Genomic DNA, 16,334 nt, shown 5'->3' on the forward strand with positions numbered 1-16,334 from the left:
TGTTGCAAAGACATGCGTTCTGCCTGAGACCTCACAAACATCCAGCATACCCAAGCCCCTGTAATGTTGTTAGCTTAAAAGGAGACCATGTTCCAGAAAGTATTTGGAAAATATTAGGTGCAGTACCAATGAATGTGGGATTGCTTTGCACAAATCACTGTTCTAGATGCTACAATGGGTATAAGGAATCCCTACCCCATAAGGGAGATAATGCATGTATTCAAGGGTGATACATAGCAATTAGCATTACAATGGTACCAACCAGGGAGACAGTGCCAGAATATACCAGCAAAATATCAGTCCTAAATGAAAAATCATAGCAATGTATTATAAATCAAGGAAGGTCTTGATTTTCAGGGCAACCTGCTATTTTATACATTGTCACTCCTATATTATAATCGCTAAATTCAAAGTTTCGGATGAAGGGTAAAGAATTAGTATTTGCAGCTAACACATGCTAGTCAGTGGTCCAATTCAGTAGCATCACATCTTTGTATAGCAATGCCTATTTGTTCAATTATTATGATTTTTTTTAAGGAAGATATATTGTATTCAACTTTTTCTCTCAACATTTTATTATGAAAAATTTTAAACATACAGCAAAATCAAAAGAATTTTATAGTGAACACTTGTATACCCGTCACTTATATTCTATCCTTAACATTTTATCATACTTTTTAATCACATATTTACCCATCTGTCCATCCTTCTATCTATCTATCCACCAATCCATAATATTCAAATGCAGTTACATTTGAAGAGATTTGAGCTATATATTCTGCTTTGATTTTAGGTGAGTTTTATTTTTCCTTTATGTAGTAGTAGATAATTCTTAGGAATGAATTATAACTGATTTATAATGTTCTGCAAACATTTGGATTTCAGATGCACATAAATCTATTTGTCTTCTCTGTCTCTAGTTCCAAAAGATCAGTCGTGGATATTCAGAAAACAACAATTTCCTAAACAACCAAATGGTGTTGGACATGATCCTTTACCCATTAAGTGGAATCCACCAGACCATCAACTGGGAAACTGTGGCAAGGTTTGTGCCTGGATTAACATCCAAAGAGGTAAATAACAGTCTTCCAGGTATCTACTGAAAAGAAATCAGAAAAAGGATCAATTTAAAGGAATAACTGTTATACTAAGAAATATTTGAGTTTTACATATTCATATGCATATATAAATACTGAATATGCATATGATGCAATTTGGCTAAATATAATCTATGTAAATTATATGATATATTAACCCACCTGGTATGTTTATTATTATGATTATTATGATATTTAATTCTGTGTTAACTTATTGTTTCATAAGAAGTGGTAAAGATTTTTTTTTAATGTAGAGAACCTAATATTAAGAATTATAGATCTCACTTTTAATAAAGTTGAAGAAAAGATATTATTGAGTGAGCCAAATTTTTCAAATTATAGCTTAGACACTTACAAAATTAAGTATCTTAAAATTAAGACATCAGACTATATGTTCAATTGATAAGTGAAGAAGAAGAAGGCTTGGAGAGTATTATTAAAGACTACCTTGTACTAAAGGGTGAGGTAAGTATTTAGATTTTACCATTTATAGTAGTATTTTTAACATAAAAAAATATTTGAGCATGTTATTTGGCTTCTAATACCTTTAATTTTTCAACAAGTTTTCAGGAATGCATTATGTGTAGGAGAAAACTGATAGAAAAGTGCCGTGGAAATTGGCAGGAGAAAGAAATTTCTAGATGGAAGGATAATTGCTTAGTTTCAAAAGAGAACTAGAATTTGAACTTATAAAGATGAGAAGGACATTCTAGAACTTGATCAAAAGCCAGGGCTTATGCGAGGAATGGGCAATCACTGTTTCTGACTAGAGACGGTGATGCCTTCTGAAAGGCAGTGGAAAATCATAGTTGGGAAATTAGAAATAGTTGCAAAATATTAAGCATGATATCAAACACTCAGCCTATCTTTTTGTAACCATTTTTCTCAATTTTCCCTACATATGTTTTCTTTTTCCGCAGCTAAAGACACTTGACCATCAGATGTAAGCTCTGAACTCCACTCTCAGTCTTGAGATACAAGTCAATCTGAGCAGGAGGAACTTAGGGAACTCAAGTCCAAAACACTGCGGCTGACAACAAGTTATAGTTGCTGTTCATGCATAAACACCTGCTATTTGTAAACTAGTCAAAAATGTACATTTTAATTTTGGGATTCTGATTTGGTCCCTGCTAAGTGGGTCTCAATTATGGTAACACGGACTTGTCTTGTTTTCTGGCCAGCCATGTTTTGGATTACTTGCCTATGACAACTTCATTAGTGTTCCAAACCATTTTGGAATAGAGTCGTATTTTCCCTTTTGTCCAGCCCAGTGGTTAAAGATCTTTCCATGTGAATCAACTTATTTCCAGTACTAGCTGCCTTTTTGTACCCAAGGATCTCTAACTATCACCAGACTCTTAGTGTCCCATCACTTTCCTCTTTCCACTTATTAGACCCCCCAATTGTCCTCACTTGCTTGGTCAGTGTGACCATTGCTTGCCCCTGGGGGGAAAATGTTCTTCCTGTTGATCTGGTCTTTTTCCTCATGATCACAATTAACTGACTCCTATACTAGGTCCTACCGCCCTAACCTTTTAATAAGGAACTGACAGATGATACATTTCTTCTTCCCTCACTCTGACTTTCTGAATTTTGTAAAATATAAACAACACACTGTACCTTTTCTCAAGGGTTCATCATGAACCCCTTGCCATTTGTGGTATAGGCACTAATATAACCATTACCTTGAAAAAAAGTGGTTGAGACATGCAAGCAGATGTATATGATTCCTCAGTAAAGAATCAGAAACTTAGGTATTCGGGACACTGCCATTGGTGGCACCTTGCTTCTATCAGTGACAGGAGAGTCACTGCACTTGAGTTTCTGGGGCCAGTCCATACTTACCATGCAGAGGTGGACAATAATTGATCACATGAGTTTTGTAAGTATGTGATCACACAGCAGGGAGTGAGGGTGGATCAGTTGCTCAACCAAATTCCTGAACCTGCTCTATCTGAAGAACTGATAGTAGCGCTAAGGGAGTGGCAAGGAAGAAAAACACACTGCCTACTTCCACACACATCCAAGAACAGTGGTTGACAACCCTGGTGAAGATCAGCATCAGCTGGGAAGCTTTTAAAAACAAGAGAACCCCAGGCTCCAGCCCAGAGTCTTGGGGTGGAGGGGGAATTCTGATAAGAAGCCAGTGTTGGACTCCACTGCTGTATGGTCAAATGGGGGAGCAGGCAAAGATTTATGGAATCAACATCTAGAGACAGGTTAATATGCACAGCAGCTAGCAATGTTTGCTTTTAACAAAGATAAACCAAAGATAGTAGGATTTTAAGAAATTCTGCTATGTTACAGTTTGCCATTTGTCCACTTCCTGTGTTTCGTATCGTTTCAGAATTATCCAAACCTTGTGAAAAATCGATGAATCCCAAACAACCCTGATGATAAAAAACACCTGGAGGTCTCTTTTTTTTTTTTTTTTAAACAGCTGTGTCTGGACACAGCCTAGTGGAATTTTTTTTAATGGGAATAGTCCGATTTCTTACTCATCACTAGGACTTTTTTTTTTTTTTTTACTTTTTTTTTAAAGATTTATTGATTGATTGATTGCTATGTTGGGTCTTCATTTCTGTGCTAGGGCTTTCTGTATTTGCGGCAAGCGGGGGCCACTCTTCATCGCGGTGCGCAGGCCTCTCACTATTGTGGCCTCTCTTTTTGCAGAGCACAGGCTCCAGACGCGCAGGCTCAGTAGTTGTGGCTCACGGGCTTAAGTTGCTCCACGGCATGTGGGATCTTCCCAGACCAGGACGCGAACCCGTGTCCCCTGCATTAGCAGGCAGATTCTCAACCACTGCGCCACCAGGGAAGCCCCCTGGAGGTCTCTTTAAAGATGCACATTCCAGGGCCCTACCCCACTCCCACTGAACCAGATGTTCCAAGGAAGGAGCCTGCAAAGCTGAATTTTAGCACATATTCCAGGTGATTCTTATCATCAAGGTTGTTTGGAAAACACTGATCTGGGTACTGAACACTTTAGGTGGACTTTGTTTATGATACGGGGCTTGTGAGCACATTATGAGAGGCACATGCGAGTGTGAAGCTCTCCCACAGCCTGGACTGCAGTCACTCAGACGTCTCACAGTTCCTTGATCTTTCCCACATCAGGGACTTTGTATCTGCTGTTTACCAGTTTGGAAACGCCCTCCCCCAGTTCTTCAGCAGATGGGATGCTATTCGTCCTTTGCCACGTTCTCAGAAAAGCCTCCCCAGCTCTGCTCAACTAAATCAGGTGCCCTATTAAAATCTCTTTGCACCTTTTACTTTACTTCATGGTAGTCATTAATGTTTTGGGTTATCTATCTCTGGTGATAATGTTTTCCTACACTAGATGGTAAGCCCCCGTGGAGTAGGGCACGGCTTACATGTTCACAGCTTTTTCTCCAGTATTTTACAAGAGCAATGCACGCATAAGTAAAGGAATACAGAAATGAACAAAAGTGCCCGGTGGTAGCATGTAAAGATGCAAAAAAAGCAAGGTAGTGGGGAGAGATTCGCTGGGGGGAACAGAGATGAACGTGGGCAAAGCCAGAAAGCCTTTCAGAGGGAGGCGAGGATTGTGCCCGGCTCTGAAGCAAGCAGCCAGGGAACTGGCATTGCCGGAGGAGCGGAAATATGCCAGGTGGGTGGAAGACTCTGCGAATGCCCTGGAGAAGAGAGACAGCGTGTGTGTGCTCCGAACCAGCCAGGCAGCTTGAATTAAGCAGAGAGAACAATCAGCCTATGATGAAAGTGGAGGACAGTTAGATAAAGAGTGACTCATGATCAGTTTGATTTGACGTCAGCAGAAACTCAGAGATCCTGCAGGGTTCAGAGAAGGAGAGAGATGATCAAAACAGACCTCTCAGGGGATGACTCATGTTCTTTGTGTAGGACTGAATGAAGGCACAGGACTAAAGATACATGAAACCAGCCAGGAGGCTGCAGCAATCAAATTGCAGTGCCATTAGGAATCAAAATGGGTGCTCTGTTTTATTTGGGTATGTCCTACCCAGTTTCACAAAAAGTTTGACGCACCTGGGTAGAAATAGGATAACAGCTGTTGACTAGAGGAAGGGAAGGGGTCCTAGGAAAGTATCAGTAAGATGTGGACAAAGTTTCATAGAGGAAGAGGGAAGAGAACCAGTGAAGATACTAATTTAGAGACCCAAAGGCTACATGCTGCAAAATAGGATGGAGAAATCCACAGGCGGGGAAGTCTGAGAGCCAGAGGAAATAATGACCTGCCTTCTTAGCATGGAGTCATGGTGTGACATTTAAGGAAGCTTATCCTTTATTCAGGGAGCATTACAGGACATGAAAAAGGGGCTGGAGAATAAGAAAACCTCAGTTACCACATGACCATGATCTCTGAAACTTGAAGAGATACCCAGGTTATCAGGGTGCTGGAGGGAATAGCAATATATCCCAAAGGGAGTTTTCTAGAATCCCGTATCTTTCTAGAGTGTTCCATTGTATGGATGCTCTTGACAGCTCCCTTCTTTTTTTATCATTATATTTTTGGCAATTGCTGAAATCCTCCCCTATTTACTATTACTGTTTACTATTGACTAGTACTATTGCACTACTATTTTTACTACTGTTATTTTCTCTCTCCTCTGTAGAATGCCTCTAGCTTTACTATGTTTAATTTTTTAATAGCTCTACTGAATATCCAGTCATTTGAATGAGTCCCTAAAACACTCTCTGCCCCTATACAGTGTTGCTTCATCCAGACCATCCTGACTTGCTTACCCAGATCATTGAAAACAGCCTCCCCTCTGGGTCTCCCTGCCTCTAATCTCCTGCTACCATTTCATACTCACCCAGCAGCCTCCTTTCTAATTCAGATATAATCATACCTCTCCTCTGCTTAAAATCCTTAATTGACTCTCTCAAACCTTCACAATGAAGGGCAGATAGATTTGCTAGGACAAGAGGTCTTTTATGATGTGTCCCCTGCCCCTCTCTTCTTCTTTTTCCCTCTCCTTGGGCAGCTTGTACCTTTCCCTACAGTCACACCAGTAATCTTTCCATTTCCTGAATGAGACTTTGCCCTCCCTCCCTCCCTTTGTAAGTGGTGTTACCTCTAGCTATGTTAACTTTGTCATCCTTTTGTTGCCTGATAAATTTTATCCTTTTTCAAAACTTCAGTCATCACCCCTTGTAGGATATTTTCCCTAGATTCCCTCTGTGGCTCTCCCATGTGTTCAAACAGCTGATTGTAGTTTGCCCCAGAGTGGAAAACTCCAATTTGTGTGCTTACTTTTTATTTTTTTTAATTCTAACTAAAATATTATCTTCCTAAGGCAAGGATGGTGTCTCTCATACCTCTATTTTCTATGTCTAGCACAGTGCCTGGTACATTGTAGAAACTGATTGACCATCTGAAGAAGGAAGGAAGGAAGGAAGGAAGGGAAAAGGAAGGAAAGAAAGGAAAAGAAAGAACTAAGGAAGAAAGAGACAGCTTCTCCTCCCTCTAAAAACAAACAAAAGAAATTCTTCCAAAAGTCTGAGAAGAAAGAGGGAGAGAGAAAGCAAAAGCCATGTCAGCTGATATAACCTAAATTGAAGAAGACTGAGTGAATTAAATGAGTTTGGCAGTTTTTATAATTTCTTCTCATTTCAATAATTCCATGTGGAACACTGCATTAATCACCGATGCCAGGTACTGTGCTTGTAAAGGGAGGGGACATAAAAAAGAATGTTTCAGTCTCTGCCCCGAGGCTCTCACAGTTCCCTCAAGGAGACATTCAGACATACATTGCATCGGTGCCTGACCAAAGTACACACAGTACAGAAGAGGGAGTAGCAAAATATTCAGAGAGCAGCGTGGTTCATGGAGGTTTCAAAAGGCCAAAAAGGATGAGTAGAAAGGTACCAGGGATGGAAAGGGAGGAAATGCATTCCAGAGAGAGGACCAGGGCATCCTGAGGAATGGCAGAGACTTTGAAATGACTGCATTTAGCTAAATGCTCTTCCTTTGTTGCTATCAGGGCTTGGAGGTAGAGAGATATTAAAATATAGTTTTTTGGAAAAGATACATGAACCCCAATGCTCAGAGCAGCACTGTTTACAATAGCCAAGACATGGAAGCAACCTAAATGTCCATCGACAGACGAATGGATAAAGAAGATGTGGTACATATATACACATACATACATACACGATGGAATACTACTCAGCCATAAAAAGAATGAAATAATGCCATTTGCAGCAACATGGATGGACCTCGAGATTATCCTATTAAGTGAAGTAAGCCAGACAGAGAAAGACAAATATCATATGATATCACTTATATGTGGAATTTGAAATATGATACAAATTAACTTATTTACAAAACAAAAACAGACTCATAGACAGAAAACAAACTTATGGTTACCAAAGGGGAAAGGGGGTGGGGGAGGGATAAATTAGGAGTCTGGGGTTAGCAGATACAACCTACTATATATAAAATAGATAAACAACAAGGTCCTACTGTATAGCACAGGGAACTATATTCAATATCATGTAATAAACCATAATGGAAAAATATATGAAAAAGGGTAGATAGATGTATAACTGAATCACTTTGCTGTACACCAGAAACTAACAAAACATTGTAAATCAACTATACTTCAGTAAAAAAATAAAATATAGTTTTATCTCCTTTCTCAAGTATTGTCAGACATGTTAGTTCTGGCACTGTCTGCCTCTTTTGTCCCACGACCTGCCACCCCCCTTCTCTCTCTTTTCTTCCCGCCATGTTTGTCCGGTGGGCTGAGCACCTCTGCTCCCCTCACTCTGCCGTGCTTCCCTCACTGCAGTGTGCAGTGCACTTAATCACCTCACTACTTCCATCCTTCCGCTGGAACACGTCACAGGGATGGGGCTGGGGTATCACTATTCGTTAAACCCTCCTCTTCATACACTCACCCTGAGAGGCCTTCCGGTAAAGAAGTTCTCCTGGTATCACGTTGACATGATTCATCCTAATTCATCACTGTCACTGAAGGACTCTTCTGGTCATTCTGAAAAGAAAAATGCATGCCAATTTAAGTGAAAGGACACCCTGCTCAGATGCTATTAACAGTTTCTCTTGCCATCCAAGTGGCGCGTTAGAAAAGAGGGAGAGGATGCTGCCCCGCACATCCCCAGAGCTGTTTCCACAGATGCCCGGAGCCTCTCTTGGGCATGGAACTGAGTCTTGGGTGGACAGCTGTCAGATCCAGCCTAAGGCTGCTCATGTCTACAGACAGTTTGTGAACCTGGAGGCTCCTCTGGAGGGTTCCGTGGACCTAACATGGGCTGAGCAACTAATAGGCACCCAACTCCACTCGGTGCCCTTGTTATTTCACTTAATCTCATAATTAAATAAGAAATGGATGGTAATTATTCCAGTTTTCCAGATAACTTATCATAAAGATAGATATCTTAAATATTTCACTCAAAGTCACGAGGACCTCATAAGTGGAGAAGCTTCCATTTAAATTCAGGTGTACGTTACCAAGGATGCCATTTTCCTGGTATGTTTATAGGCACTTACTCTTCTCTGCCTGACAAACATCACTAATAAATCATGACAGCATCACCCCCAGGTTGAAGGCAACCTCAGAAGTGTTACAGGAAGTGCTTCAGGCTCCCTCAACAAATGAGAGCAGTGTCTGGGCTCAACAAGATTGCTTTTTAGAGTCATTGCTTTGGTCTTACCAACATACCTATCATATAGAAACAAAGAATTTGAGAGAGCAAGAGAGTAGATTTACCTAAATTGTAGGGGCTTTTCAACTTTAGAGCTGAAACAGATCCAAATAGCCTCATTCTTCAAGAAAGTACCCCTCCTACCCAGTCACATACTCTTATTCTGCCCACATTGTCCATCTCGCCTCTTTCTGATAAGTCATAAAATTATGAGCTGCTTACGTGTCAATACCTAATTGCCGATTGTTAGTCCTACCTTAGAGTAGCACTTTGAATGGTCTTTTCTCTTCAGAAGCCATTTATCCAGACATAGTAACTTTATGCTTGAGAATAATTGGGCACTATAGCAATCTAACTATCCTTGTTTACTTCTTTGCCATTTCCTTTCATTACTATATGGAGAGAAAAGAAGTTGTCGATGATGAAACTTCTAATCCATTTACTGGCAGTGATTTCTTTCACCAGAGAGAATTCTAGAAGCCTTTCTCTTATAATGCTCAGAATTTAACATACATAGAGCTGCCTGGCAGTGAGCTAAATGCTCACACATGGACATGATTCTCAAAACAATCTTATAAGGTTGATTCTGTTAGTACCCCTATTACACAGATGAGGACATTGAAGGTTTTAACAGAGAAAGTAATTTGCCCCAAATCACAACACTATCCAAGGAATGATGTCAGGGTTTGAACCTGGGAAGTCTGACTGAAGCTTTGTCAACAGCCCATTTACTGTCTCCCTCCCTTCACCATGTACAGCCCCCTCTGCTTCTTACTGGGGCACCTGCTACCTAGCACTAATTATACCCAGCAGGACCCTGTGGGGCTCCTGGGCACAAAAGCCTTTCTGTGTCCCCCATTTCTTGATTACAGGAAATAGGCTTCATTCAGCCTCCATGACCTTCCCTGAGTTCCAACAGGCAAGTTCAAACAGATGCTAATTAGGGAAGGGAGGGGATGCGGAGACAAGGGAGGAACAGCCAAGAAACAATAGTGAGGCCTTGGGGCAGGGTCCTGGTTCCCTCTCAAGGGATATATCAACACACAACAATATCTTTGAGCTGTTTTGCAGATACTGAAACCCCCATCAGGTGGGAGAAGTTAACTGTATGCTGACCACCAGCACGCAGACCCCAGACCTGTTGGAACCAGAAGGTTGATGATGCTGACTCCCATTTACCTCACCACCAACCAATTAGAAGAATGTCCATGAGCTGATCATGTCCTCTTTGAACCATTATTATAAAACTTCTCACTACCCCCTCCAGGTTTGGACACACAATTTTGAGGGTGTTAGCTCGCTGTGACCCCCTTTGCCTGGCAAAGCAATAAAGCTATTCTTTTCTACTTCACCAAAAACTATGTCTCCAAGATATAATTCCATGTCAGGGTACAGAGGCCTGATTCAGCTTCACTATGTGGCCACAGATCAAGGAGTTCAGGAGACTGCAAGCAGGACAGAATAAATTGTGAAGTCATTCAGAATCAATTGAAGCCTCCACTCTAGCTATAGGGCCTCCCATCACCCATTCTATAGAGGTCATGTTCTGCATCTAAAGAATAGATGAGTCTGCCTCAAGAGGCCTTTCTGGTTTTCTGGCAACCGAATCCCCTTCCAGATGCAAGAAATGTAGGATATCTCGTATCTCCTCCCTTCTTGGATTCGATGCCTTCCTATAGATGTAGCCCACTGTGCTTTCTGGACCGGCCCTGTCTGTGGCGTTTTTTCCCAGCTTGGGTCAGACCTGCTGCTGGCTTTATTCCAGGACTAACTTCTGAGATTCTTCTTCGTCCTCATGTTTTACATTAGGTCTGACAATTTCCTCATAGCGACAAATCCAACAGTGATAGCTCTGAATAACACCTACATATCAGGTCTGTAGTTCATTTATCTATAAGTTTGATTCTATTTCTACACATTTGTAAGAGCAGAAAAGAAAATAAACTTATGTGATTAGATTTTGATATCATAGTGAAACTGACCAGGAGTTTTATCACCTTGTATGATGGTTACTTTATCCTTAATAATCTTTCATTATTAAGAAGTTAAAATTAACATTTTAATACTAAAACTTCATTCAACGACAAGACTAGGTTCATAGATATTTACCATACTTGATTACCATGGGTACAGTAAGCAACAGATAATTTATCATTTATATGTCCTATTAATTACCTAAATTAGAACTATTATAGTTTTTTAGTTTTTCTGATCTGTAGGTCCATCTAACTTTCACCACTAAAACGTCCCCATTCCACTATCTAGGCAACACATTTAAATGTTTAATAGTTCTTTAAATCACTATGGAAAAACCCATAAAGCTTATGAAGCTCAAAATTCTTAGCACCTGTCATTTGTGGTGAGAAATTTTCATTCATAGATTTCTTTACTGTGCCATGGGCTCTCTGAGGGAGGTGACATTGTGTTTCATCATTGGGGGATACAGGTTGACTCTCCAATATAGGTTACCTCACTGAGGATCCATAGTTTGGGGGTGGCCTAGGCCACTCCCCACTGATTCAGAAGCCAATCCAGGGTCTACAGACAGTGGAGACTGAATGGACTCCATTAATAATCAACCATTAATTAGCCTCTTAATTATCAGTTAGCACCTTCAGTGAACACTTTAGAACTCCTGTAAAAAAAAAAAAATGTTTATATTATTGGGGGCCTAGAAGAGGCTAAGGAAGAAAGAGGTGCTATTATGAAAAGCAGGAATGGACCAAAGACCACTTCACCTACTCCATGAACTTTTCTGGGACTACCCCATCTATGGAACTTCAGTGCATCTTTGGCATGAATAACTTATGTTGCCGACCACCTGACTTTACAAAAAGAGGCAAAGAATGGCATCAGACTTGTGCCATTTGGTATTATTGTTCCTTTTTTGAAGACTAAAAGTAAAATTAAAATACAAGGAGGAAAACAACAAAGATTGTAGTTGGGCAAAATGAAGAACACATTTTGATGTTTATTTCACTGGTCTCACAAGGCTAACTTTGTAACAAACAAAAGGATGCGGCAGATTAAAAACTAGCATTAAAATAAAGAAATACAGAAAGGAATCAAGTATTTAGACATGGAAATACACAGATCTTCAACTTCAGTTTGTACAGCTGTTTGTTTTTAAAGCATAGAACTGTTCTTCTAAAATAGAGTTATAAACCAAAATCACCTTAGAGACCCATGAAATTCTTCTTCTAAAATGGCCCCATATTCTTGGTTGGGGCTCAAATCATTGTGATCACATTAGTTTGTCTTAGATAATTTTGGTTCAATTGGATTATCTAACAATTTTTGCCATCACACTCACACAATTTACTTTGTCATTTTCCCACCATCTAAAAGACTTTTTCATGCCCATGGTATTGTTTATAAAAATAAAGGTCAAGATCATATTTTACAATTGCTTAATCTAAAAAGTTTTGGAAAGAGCTGTGGGTTCTAATCCTGACAAATCTACGGAAAATTTCTGATAATTCGAGAGGACCCTTTTGGTCTTTCCTTATTTTCCTAGAATACTGAAACAAGGAACACAGGTTGGCACCTATTTTGACGTATAGAAGGACAAATGACACTTTCAATATAGTATGAACCACAAAATACTGAATTGAGTTCCATGGGGTTATTTGGAGAATCTGTTACAACTTTGAAGAGAGGAATCCTGGAAGAAGTTGGAAATGATACTTCTCTGCATGTTTATGAAGAAAAAAAACATTTTTATTGATAATAAAGAAGGAGAATACCTTCTACTCAACATTTTTGGAGAGAAAAAAACCACAAAAACCACCCTGTGAGTCCAGGATGGATAATGTCTCAGGCCAGGGCAAGAGAAATACAGTGTCAAGGTAGCTCATTTCACTCCCTGCTGATTTTAAGAGAATCAAGATGGTTCATGAAGGTGCTTCAGAAAGTGAAAGTAAAATTCTTCATTCGATTTAACTCTGGTTAATTTCAAGTGTAACCTGTACAACCACTGGCCAAAATCAGTAAATTATCTGGTAGTATGAGCAGGTTTTTTTAAATGAATGAAAATACTGTTCTTGTTGCTGTTTTTAATCATTGACCATAGACTTGAAGAACTTTTTCTGGTTGAAAAGGAGTGTATGCCACATTAAAATTTCATTAGTGATTTCTAAGGCTCATCCCCAGTGAAGGGAATGCACACATTCAGTCTGCGTCAAAGGCCCTTTCATTAATAACAATTTCTGAATTTCCTTGCAAGTTTTTTTCTTCCAGTTTTATTGAGATATAATAGACACACAGCACTGTAAGTTTAAGGCATACAGCACAAAAATTTGACTCACGTACATCATGAAATGATAACCACAGTAAGTTTAGTGAACACCCATTATCTCTTAGAGATACAAAAGTAAAGAAATAGAGAAAAAAATCTTCCTTGTGATGAAAACTCTTCGGATTTACTCTCTTACCTTTCACATGTACCATACAGCAGTGTAAATTATATTTATATACTTACTGATTATATTACATTTTATTATATTTATTAATGCAATGCTTCATGGATCTAGAACTTAAAATAAGAGGATGCCATAGACTGAATGCTTGTGCCCCCCCAATCATATGTTGGACCCTAAGCCTCATTGTGATGGTATGAGGAAGTGGGGCCTTTGGGAGACAACTGGGTATGAGAGCGGTGGTCCAGTCACTAGCGCTCTTATAAAGAGGCCCCAAGAGATTCATTGCCTCTTCCAACTTGTGAGGACATGGTGCAAAGGCAAATGTCTATGAACCAGGAAACTATCTCTCACCAGACACAAAATCTGTCAGCACCTTGACCTCAGACTTCCAGACTCTAGAACTGTGAGAAATAAATTTCTGTTCTTTGTAAGCCACCCAGTTTATGATATTTTGTTATAGCAGCCTGAAGGCACTAAAGGGAGGATGAGGTGGGGGGGGAGGTAAGAAACTCATTTCCATGATAATCCAAGAAAAGAACAGCATAATTTAGACACAGTTTGTTAATAAGCATATCCTAAATTTATGAAATTATGGAGAAGAGAAAGGTTACAGGTTAAATATATATTTTGTCCTTGTTTTTGCTCTTTAAAAAAAACAATGCCAAGCAAACGGATAGGAAAGGAAGAAATAAGTTTGTGAGTTGCAGACTGTAGTTGGGTAATTAAAATAATAAAGTATTGATAATTGGGTGTATATTCACATGTGTGCGTGTACATGTGTTTGGTTTTATTGAAAACTATCCCTTATCTTTTTTAGAAGTATGAGATATATATTACAGATAAAAACAAATAACTGGTTGGAATAGAATTAAAAGATGATATATTGATATTAGTCCCAAGATTAACATTTTAAATTCTTCTTAATCTTGCTATAGCTAAAATCAAGAAGATTATGCCATTAGAAATAATATAATAACACGTTAGGCATTTCACAAAGCCTTAGTGTGAATGGAGGCCAAAGCAAACATAAACTGAGGCGATAGCCAGCACCCAAATTTCAAACCCTATTAAAAAGAATGCAATGGTGTTGAAAATTCCATGGCTTGAGACACAGTGATACATCCAGTTGTTTTATTTCATAATTTGTAATTAAATTGGAATTATCAAGATATATTTTGGCTTTCCAAATAATCTGATAAATATTGAAAGGCCTTGAAACATTAATCATAGCAAATAAAATTAGTTATGGGGAGATTGTTTCCAGAAAAAAACTCATTTGATTGTTTTACTTACACTCAACCCTTCTTGGAAGGTCCGCCTTAAACCGCAACTATCCTCTCAACCTGCCTGCCTTTCACTTACAAAACAAAGTACACATGCAGCCATTTGATTGTTTGGGCTTTTAAATTTGGCTCTGAGTCCGTTGGAGTATAATCCTTTTTTACTGGAAATTCAGTTAAAGGAACTCCTTCAATCTCCAAACACTAGCCAGATAAACCACATTTCCTGCCTTCTCTCCCTTTCTCCGGGGCTCTGCAGATTTGGTACTGATGGCACAGAAGAGTACAGCTTTTGCAGGACAGGTCGATGAAAAACAATCATCTTCTATCACATGAAAACTATTTTCCTCTCTTCACTCGGTTCATTTACAATGATTGCCAACCCTGGCTGTCTATTAGACACCTTTTTAAAACCCCTGTCCTTTCCCAAGAGATTTTTATTTAATAGGTCTGGGGTGGAGTCCAAATATCAATATTTTTAAGTAACTTTCCAGGTAGTTCTAACGTGTAATCAGAATTGAGAAGATCCTGTTCACAGGGAGTTAGGATGGAAAGCTGAAGTAGGGCAGGAAACATGGCTGAGTGTCTTGCTGGTATCCAATCAGGATGCTCTGAGCCTCCTTTCAGTGAACCAATCAGGATAACCCAAGCCTCTCAGTGAACCAATCGGCTTGGTGTAGATGAAATAGACTCTAAGGCAGTGTTCCCTTAATTTGAATGTGCACGGGGAATCACCTCAACATCTGTTAAAGTGCAGATTCTGATTTAGTAGGTCTGCATAGGGCCTGAGATTCTACATTTCTAAAATGCTTCCAGGGGATGCTATAGCTGCTATTCCACAGACTACACTTTGAGTAGCAAGTATTTAGGATAAATCTGGCCCCATAATGTAAAAATGTGGTTGAGTTTTTTTTCAAAAGCTATCGAAATGTAATGCAGATACAAAAGGGTACAACATGCAGTTATTTATAATAGTGAAAATTTAGAAATAACCTAAATGTCTAATAACAGAGCCAGTATGAAGGGGTAATATTCAATCTGCTTTTTCAAAGAGTTTTTTGAAAAATCAATAAAATACACAATGAAAAGAGTAAAATATAAAAGTATATATAAACTATACAAGAATATCCCAATTACTTCCAAATGGATGGAAATAGACTGAAAGAAAGTAATCCAGTATGTTAACTGTGATTATGACAGGTTTTGCTACTTTAGTGTATTTATATTTTCTGAATTTTTCATTTTATCTAATTAATATGTTTTACCTTTATAATAAGTTTCAAAAGAAAGGTTAAGAAAAATATTGTAATGTATCAGATCATACATTTCTTTCTGACATTTTTATCAAGGGACCTCTACCAGACTTAATTCCATTAGTTTAACCCTGAGATGCCCTAACTTTATCAAAATTTTCTTTGTATCTACTGGTATATTTCTTTTTTACAATTCATGGTGAAGTCCTAGTGTACATTATTCACTGTGAAAACGCAGAGTAGTACCTTCTTAGATTTGTTGAAAAAGTAAAAGAAAAAATATATCTCAAGCTTCAAGAGGATTGAATATTGACAACTGTGAAACTAATAAAGTTATATTTGATAACCCCAATTTTTTCCCTTTTCAGGAAATTACAGGGCAATCACATTCATGAAAAATAGATCATATATATGTTTGTTGCTATGTTGCATATGATTTTTGCATCTATTTTTCATGAGTATGATCATGCATCATGCATCATGACCATACCTCATGATTAAGTTATATTTACTCCAGAGATGCAGGTCAGTTTAATATTTTTAAAAATTAACAATAAAATCATGTGATTCATCATAAAATAGGATCTAACAAGGTGAAGTCCCTCAAACCACAAC

At 38.8% G+C, this 16,334-nt stretch overlaps 1 long non-coding RNA gene across 1 annotated transcript in view; it reads right to left on the bottom strand.

Annotated features, from left to right (window-relative positions):
* Positions 1–1,038: 1,038 nt before the first annotated feature.
* LOC133102608 (uncharacterized) overlaps positions 1,039–16,334 on the bottom strand; it is a 198,620-nt gene continuing 183,324 nt past the window's right edge. The window contains exons 2-3 of the long non-coding RNA XR_009703017.1: positions 8,001–8,095; positions 1,039–1,099 (exon numbers count right to left, since the gene is read on the bottom strand). This is a non-coding gene — a long non-coding RNA (uncharacterized LOC133102608). The remainder of the gene's footprint in view (positions 1,100–8,000; positions 8,096–16,334) is intronic.

This window comes from Eubalaena glacialis, chromosome 12, assembly GCF_028564815.1.
Source record: "Eubalaena glacialis isolate mEubGla1 chromosome 12, mEubGla1.1.hap2.+ XY, whole genome shotgun sequence".
Classification (NCBI taxonomy): domain Eukaryota; kingdom Metazoa; phylum Chordata; class Mammalia; order Artiodactyla; family Balaenidae; genus Eubalaena; species Eubalaena glacialis.